The 8,039-nt window shown below is 51.0% G+C and overlaps 1 long non-coding RNA gene across 2 annotated transcripts; it reads right to left on the reverse strand.

The window, feature by feature from the left end:
- Positions 1–2,697: 2,697 nt before the first annotated feature.
- Positions 2,698–7,434, reverse strand: LOC106728091. 2 transcript variants are annotated; one of them, XR_001364337.1, is made up of 4 exons: positions 7,366–7,434; positions 5,464–5,552; positions 4,641–5,038; positions 2,698–3,034 (listed from the first exon to the last, which is right to left on the reverse strand). It is a non-coding gene; the product is annotated as an uncharacterized LOC106728091 (long non-coding RNA). The 2 variants fall into 2 exon arrangements; XR_001364338.1 differs by lacking the exons at positions 5,464–5,552; positions 7,366–7,434 and having other exon boundaries at positions 4,641–4,702; positions 4,852–5,349.
- Between the last annotated feature and the right edge of the window lie 605 nt (positions 7,435–8,039).

Consider the following 8,039-nt stretch of genomic DNA (forward strand, 5'->3'; position numbering starts at 1 on the left):
AAAGAAGCCCCGTAGGAATTCCTGGGCAAATCACAGCGTTAGCTGCCGCTGGATTAAGAGAATTAAGAGTGAGCAAGTCAGAATCATTAAAACAGAGATCAGGAAAGTCACATTTCTGGATCTGCCATATTAAAGAGAAGGGGGAACACGCCAATTGGCTTGTCATTTTCTCATTAGATAACAGATGGCCGCTGAGTCACGGCTCCCGGCAGTCCGGACGCTGCTGTCTGCCGGCTTCCTCGCTGGGGCCCACCCGCTCGGGGCTGAGGGAGTCTGCGGGGGGCAGAGGAGGAGGCCCCCTCCTTCTGTCTCCTCCTCCTCCACCCAGGCCTGGTCCTCGTCCCCAGCCTCCAGAGATCTGAAAAAAAACCTTCTCTTCCTCTCTCGTTCACTCAGCCATGATCCTGTGCACGTCCATGTGGGGGCCTGGGCCCCTGCGCCCACGGAGCCCCCAGCCTGGGAAGGGACTCAGAAGATGGGCAAGGACGTGGCACCCTGGAGTTGGGGTCATGGAGGGGATGCCCAGGGGTGGTGGGGACCCAGGAGAGGCGTCTGACCTAGCCTGAGGCCCCACAGGGTCTTGGGTAGGGGGTTCTCAGGACCACGGAGGCAGCTATCCGGGCCCCTGCTGCCCGAGGTCTGGGTCTCCCCACCGGAACCTGGCCTCTCCCACCAAAGGCCTTACTCCTGGGGGCCCTTCTCCTCCAGATTCCTCCAGCCCCCACCACATGAGCTTGTGGGGCGCCTGCACCTGTGAGCCCAGCGGTGGGCACAGAAGAGCAGCGTCCCTTTCATCTGGGGCCATTTCTGGCCCGTAGATGGTCACTCACAGGTCCCTCTCCCTGACCTGCTGGCTCTCGTTATCGTTGCTTTTGGACACCAGAACGCAGACCACACTGCGGTCCACGTCTCGTCACGTAGGCAAGTGTGTGGCTCTCGGTGGGCTGGGAAGAGGCGGGGAGCAGTCTGTGATGAGCTGATGGCTTTAATGAGGTCCCTTTCAATGAGCAATGTGAGGCAACTGGGGAAAATTTTTTTTTTTTTGTTAATCCTCCCCTGAGGATATTTTCCCACTAATTTTTAGAGAGAGTGTAAGCGAGGGGGAGAGACACAGAGAGAGAAACATCGATGTGAGAGAGATACATCCATTGGCTCCCTCCGGCACGCGCCCTGACCCTTCGCGACTGCCACGGTCCCGGGCCTGGTCCTCCTGGCTTCCCTGTCCAGTTCCAGGCAGGACCTCGTGGGATCTCCGCCCCAACTTGTGGAATGGCTGCCCCCTCCCCCCGCCGCCTTCCGGGAACTGCACCCGGGGCTCTGGGATCCACGAATGTTACCCGGAACATGGAGTCCCATCACGTTCCACGGGACCATTCCAGATGTCAGGAAACCCTGGCACAACTCCACGGTGCTCTCCGGAGTCTGTTTTCCCTGGCAGCCCAGAGGGGAGTCCTCAGGGGTTAAAAACCCACCGCTTCCATGGGTGACGGAGACGATGGGCGAAGGGCTCGCTTCTCCCATCCACCTACCGAGGTTTACAGCTCAAGCACCCGGGACGGACACATCCGTGAGCTCCAGCCCCGATAAGCAAGACAGATGCCTCCCCTGGGAACGTTTACTCACCGACAGGGCACTTAGAGTCAGAGACAGCACAAGTGTGATCCCCGAGCGGGCAGTCCTGAGTACGACAACACGGCACAGTCTCTCCTGCCCCCCCACGACACGCAGGGCTGGAGGGGGACACGCGGCCGCGTCAGCACGTCACAGGCTCAGCGCAGCTGTCAGAGCACCAAGGACTCCAGCCGCACCTGCCTCTCGGGGCCCTTGAGGCTCCAGGGGGACAAGACCTGGTTCATAGAAGAGACAACACAGGAGCCTCCCCGGGAACAGTGAGGAATGGAGGCCAGAGAGAAGGGGCTCCCCAAGACCCTGACACCGGAGTGTACGTCTCTCCATTCTCCATCCGATGAACTAAAACTAGACTTTAAGAATGCCCACCTGTGCATGGCGCTCAGTGTCTGACAGTTGGCAGAGCGTTCTGCAATGATCCCGTGAGGTCGCCAGGGCTGGGGTTTTCCATCTCATTTTGCTGGTGAGGAAACAGGGGCACAGAGAGGAGAAATGTGGGCTGGAGACGAATCCAGGTTCAGGGCACAGGTTCCCAGGGGCTCCCCTTCAGGAGCCCCTGGGATCTTCTGCCAGCTGACCTTAGATGGGGCCTTGGTTTTTAGCTCTGACATTGCTACCCACCCGGAAACTGCCTGCCCGCTTCCCTTGCAGCTAAGCGAATCCTTCATGGCCAATGCTTGATGAGAAGTTTAAGCAGAAGTGTCCTGTGGGACTTCCAGGAATTCATCTTCAAAACTTAGAAGCACACCCTTCTTTTGTTAATCCTCACCTGAGGATGGGTTTTCCATTGATATTTAGAGAGACTGGAAGGGAAGAAAGGAGGAGGAGGAGGAGGAGGAAAAAAGAGGAGGGAGACATCCATGTGAGAGAGAGACATCGATTGGTTGCCTCCTGCACATGCCCCAACCCGGGGATTGAACCTGCAACCCAGTTACAAGCCCTTGATCGGGAATCGAACCGGCAACCCTTTGGTGTGAGGGCCGATTCTCTAACCACTGAGCAACACCAACCAGGGCTGCACACCCTTCTTTAATCCTTCCTCTGTCCTGCTGTCTGGAGCTTGGGTATGATGGCTGGAACTCCAGCAGCCGTCTTAGGTTGTGAGGGTCCCCTGGGGCAGCAATAAGCTAGGATGGGCCCAGGTTCCTGATGTCCCTGTGTCCCCCACACCAGTCCCGTATTTCCTACGCCGGGATTTCTTTAATGTGAAGGAGAAATAGATTTCTCTTGTGTCTGAGTCACCGTTATTTTGGGTTCCCAGGCACACGTGGTTGAGCACCGTTCTCACTGATACCCCAAGCAAGCTTGGTTTCTAAACAAAGCAGAACTCGGCGGGTATTTGCGGACCTCGCACGTTCCCTTCCCGCGGCGGCCCGAGGGGACACGCAGATCCTGGTGTACCTTGCTGAAGAACAAGAGACAATAGTTACAATCTGTTAATCCCATCTGTCTCCCGGGGAGGGGAGATGGCTACATGGTGACAACAGGAATTCTCAGGCCGTGGGGAGTCTCCCATGTCGGGGACATTGGGGACGGAGGGACCCAGGGAGGAGGCACCCACCGAGCCAACCACAAGGGGTTTCTTATCAAGCAGTGACAGATTCTGTCATTTCCGAAGCCCACTTTCATTTATTACAACCACGTTAACTCCCGCTCCTTGCTCTCCTACCAGGTGCCCCCCACCCCGCCCGCCCACAGCAACATTATTTCCCTCACTTCACACACAGTACACTCGAGGCCCAAAGGGCAGCTGGCTTGCCCAGGGAGTAAGTAGCGTAGCAGGGCTGCCTGGCTCCTTTTTGCTATGCATTCTCTTAGTGGGGGAAGAGCAATCTAGCAACACATATCCTAGATTTCCAGAAAAGTTCCAGATTCATTAACTATTTTTTTTCCTCCCAAAGAACATATGTTTTGGTTTACAAACTACGGAGCTTTGGTTTGTAAATTATACTGGCCCCTGGGAAACACCTTTTAAAGTCATCCTCCAAAGTAGCAGGTGTTAACAGGGAAAGATAGAGACGGTGCTGGGGAGTTTAGAGGAAGTCAGAGAAGGCTTCCTGGAGGAGGTGGTCTTTGACGTAGGTGCAGACATAACACTGAACTGGATGGAGGAATTTGCTCTGGGGATAATTAGGGCTACAGAGAGGAGGCGATGAGGAGGAGATGGTCGTGGAAGGTAAGAACGTTCTGGAAGAAGGGAGAACACAGGAGGTGGAAAGACCTAAGGACTCAGGTGAAGCATCCGGGAGCCGGGAGGCACGTGATGTGCCCAGGGTGAGAGTGAGGGGAGCAAAGTGGAGGAGACAAGGCAGTGGTCCCTGTGAGAGAGGGGGTGACCTCATCTAGGACAGGGGCAGCGGGAGAGGAGAGGGGAGACTCAAGGACAGGACTTCACCACGATCATCACGCGAGGGTGGTCACGGGGGAGGAGGTGACGAGAGACCCCGGTTTCCGACTTCAGCCACGGGTACCACCCATGAAGGGACAGATTCCCTTTTTCCTCAACAGGGAGGCATGAGGTCGTCCCATACAGGTCAGTAATCAAGGTTATTCTTTAGATCAGTGGTTCTCAACCTTCTGGCCCTTTAAATACAGTTCCTCATGTTGTGACCCAACCATAAAATTATTTTCGTTGCTACTTCATAACTGTAATGTTGCTACTGTTATGAATCGTCATGTAAACATCTGATAGGCAGGATGGTCTTAGGCGACCCCTGTGAAAGGGTTGTTCGACCGCCAAAGGGGTCGCGACCCACAGGTTGAGAACCGCTGCTTTAGACGTTTGCTTAATTTCATGAGCTCAAGGAGCGGGTGATGCCCTACGAATAGCAAGTGCATTGGAAACAGATGGACTTGCTACCGCTCTTCCAAGTAGCTGAGAAGGGTTCCCCGAACGCTGCCTGCATTCCTCGTCTGTATGTCTTGCCCTCAGCTCGGCTTGTGTACATGGTTGTGTCTCTGGCAGGGAAAAAGCAGGTCAAAAAAGGTGAACCCCAAGTGGTAACTCTCACCTGTGTTTGGTGTGATTCTAGGCGATCCGTTATTTTTCTTTGTGTTTCCCATGTTTTCTTCCCTGAGCAAAGGGGGATTAAAAACAGGTGGCCCCAAAAGAGGGGAAAACGGGCTGGCCCCAGAGGCCTCCTCTGAGGACGACAATCAGGAGGAAATGAAGGGTCTCTTCAGGATTTTGAGGGGCACGTGTGTGGGCCAAGAGTTACCTACCAGCCATGAGTCGTTCGTGAGTGAAGGCTGCACGGAGGTCTCCTTGGATAGGCAAGACGAGGGAAATTATGGCTCATGTTACCTCCTGGAACAAAATGAAGACCTCGAGGCGGGAAAGTCGCAGCGTACAGGGGCTGGCGGGCAGCGTGGGAGCCAGACAGAGAGGTAGGTGGAGGCATAGAGGCTGCTATAAACAGGGAAACAGAACACCCCAAATTTCATAAGAAAAAGATTGATAAAACAAACAAATTGGAAAAGGCTGGATTTATAATCCTGAATTGAAATAACAAAGACCTGGTGGGGGTAGAGGTGGGGGCAGGAAAGCATGACAAGTTACTAAAAACACGTGGCAATTGGTCAGGCCTTATGATATGGCTCTTGATTTTGGCAAGTATGGAAATGTAGGCCCCAGTGTGCAGTTGAGGATCTTAAAGGAGATTGTGGAGAGCGGCTACAGCGTTTGGACAGGTTCAAGCCTGGGACTAACGAGAGGGCACGATCCTCTAGTGGCAAAGCCACGTGCAAGTCCCAGCACAATTACAGCCAAGGGCTATAGTTGTAAGCTTGAACCTGTGGTCCCACGTGGCTTAGTGATGCAGCAAGTAAACAAACCTTGATCAGGTGCATGCAATTGAGTAGATTCAGAACCCGCGAGAACGTTGTAAACATCTTGACCATGCCCTTACTTTGCCTCGTGGAATCTGGTTATAAAATAAAGACTCGGCTTGCAGGCTGTGGTGCTGTCTTTTCATCAGAGAAGCAGCGTCCCACCTAGCCCCAGCTTTATTCTCTTGTCTGTCTTTTCTAAATCCTTCACCGCCCCCTCTCAGGCTCACCCATGGCCTTGCCGGCTCTGCACAGAGATCACTAATAGAACTAAAAATACATGCCAAGATATATTTGATGAAGAAGCTGTGTAAGAAAGAGGGAGATGCATACACCTGTAATGTTCGCACAAAGCTGGGCTACTGCTAGGGAGGGCAGCTGAGGCCCTACTCGAATTCTTTTGAACAGTGTGGCAGGCATTTTTAAAAACAGGTTTCTGAGGCATAATAGACATACAACAAACTGCACATAGTTCAGCGTACAATTTCATCCGTTAGACATAGATGCACACCTGTTCAGCCATCGCCACACTCAAGGGAGTGAACAAATACATCACCCCAAACGTGTCATCCTCTCTCCACCAGAACAGGCCAAAGAGCAGTGCTTCAGATAGACAGCAGGAAATGCGAGCAAAGGATAATAAGCAAGCCGAGAAGCAGAAAGCATAAAATAAGAGGACAGAAAGAACCCACTGTATATGGGTGAGATCTATATATATGAAAGCCTAAGCGACCGTTCAACCGTTTGACCGTTCGACCAGTAGCTATGACACACACTGACCACCAGGGGGCGGGCAGACAGTGCACAGGCATGGAAACATGAAACAGACTGATGAATCTCAGAGGGAAGGGGGGCGGGAAGAGATTAACCAAAGATCTTATATGCATACTAGAGGCCTGGTGCACGGATTTGTGCACCGGTGGGGTCCCTTGGCCTGGCCTGCAGGGATCGGGCTGAAACTGGCAATCTGAGATTCTCCGAGGGGTCCCAGATTGAGAGAGGGTGCAGGCCAGGCCGAGGGACCCCACTGGAGCACAAATCCATGCACCGGGCCTCTAGTAATTTAATAAAAGGCAAAGACTCTCTGAGTAATAATATCAATAAAATGTCTAGCATTGTATACACAAGTGAAGAATTCACCTTATTTTCGAGCATCCATGGACATCAACCATAAACATCCTAGTGTGTCCCCAAAACCATGAATTTCACAGATCATGTTTTCTGATTAAAAAAATTAAATTAAAAAAATTCTTCTTAGCAGTTGGAACATAGAGGAATAAAATACATTCACAGAATATTTGGAAAGTAATGAAAGTAAAAACCTGGTAAGAATAAAGCCATTCTCCAAGGCAGATTCATAGTATTAAATGCATTGTGTATAGAAAAAGAGAGCTACACCACATATAATTTAAGTATTCAATTCAATAAATTAGGAAAGGAGGAAAAAGCAACCCCAATAAAATAAAATAGATAAAGCCAAACTTAACGCAGCTCTACGAAAAACAGAGCTGACAAGTAAGTGTGACTTGATTTGAAAAATACACTTCAGAAATCTGGTGACTCTAATTAAATAAAAACATACAAAATACAAGCAACACGACAAAGGATATAATTACAAAAAGAGTAATATATATATAATTATGCTAATGCTCTTAAAATCTCAACGATCTGGAATTTTCTGGAAAACTGTAAATTATCAAAAACTTCAACAATTACAGAATACATTGGCATTTCTATAAAAATACTTTCAAAAGAAGGTTGCAGGCCCAGCAGTTTTATAGGTGAGCTATTTAGAACATTTAAGGAACAGATGTATAACTCTTCCAAAGCAGAGAAAAAGACCAAGAGACCCATATAATCTCACGAAGCTGAAAGCAATCCCGTCACCAAAAATCTATCCAAGCTAACCTCACAATGAAACGATCGACCTGTCTCACTTCTGAGCACAGGTATGGAAATTCTAAATACATAAAATACTCGCCAGTCAAATTCAGGAGCCTGTTAATGATTCATCCGAGTCCAGTAGACTTTGTCCCAGGAATGTGAGAATGGTTTAATGTTAATGGTTTAAGTATAAGAAGTTGCATCAGTAGGTTCTATAGTTTGTACCATGTGCCGGCCTCCTCGCTAAGTACCTGGCATGGCTTATGGTAAACACCCATAGCCACACCTGGGGATGGGTCCCCTCTCTCACCTGCAGCGACCCCTCCACCTGTGTGCTCATCCCCACTCCCCTTCTCAGGGACCTTCCACAATCAATCAACTACCCCTGTCCTATACTTTCACCTCCTCCCCTCCCCACACCTGGCTCCTTCCCATCAATGCCGAAACAAGCTCAAGATCTTTGTTAAAAAAAAAGAAAAATCTCTTGACCCTGGGTGACCCTCCCCTGGAGACTTCTGGGAGGAATTATCTGTGCTCACCCTGTTTTCTCACACTTCACTGGTGGGGGTGGGGTGGGGGGGGAGGGGGCCCTCCAGGCTGGTTTCTGCTCCTTTGATTCCCCCTCAAACAGCTTTCCCAGATGAGTTGCAAGCTTGTCGCGTTTCAGTCACATCACAGGTGCAGTGATGCTCTAGGCC

The sequence above is a fragment of the Myotis brandtii genome, unplaced genomic scaffold, assembly GCF_000412655.1.
Source record: "Myotis brandtii unplaced genomic scaffold, ASM41265v1 scaffold535, whole genome shotgun sequence".
Taxonomy (NCBI): Eukaryota; Metazoa; Chordata; class Mammalia; order Chiroptera; family Vespertilionidae; genus Myotis; species Myotis brandtii.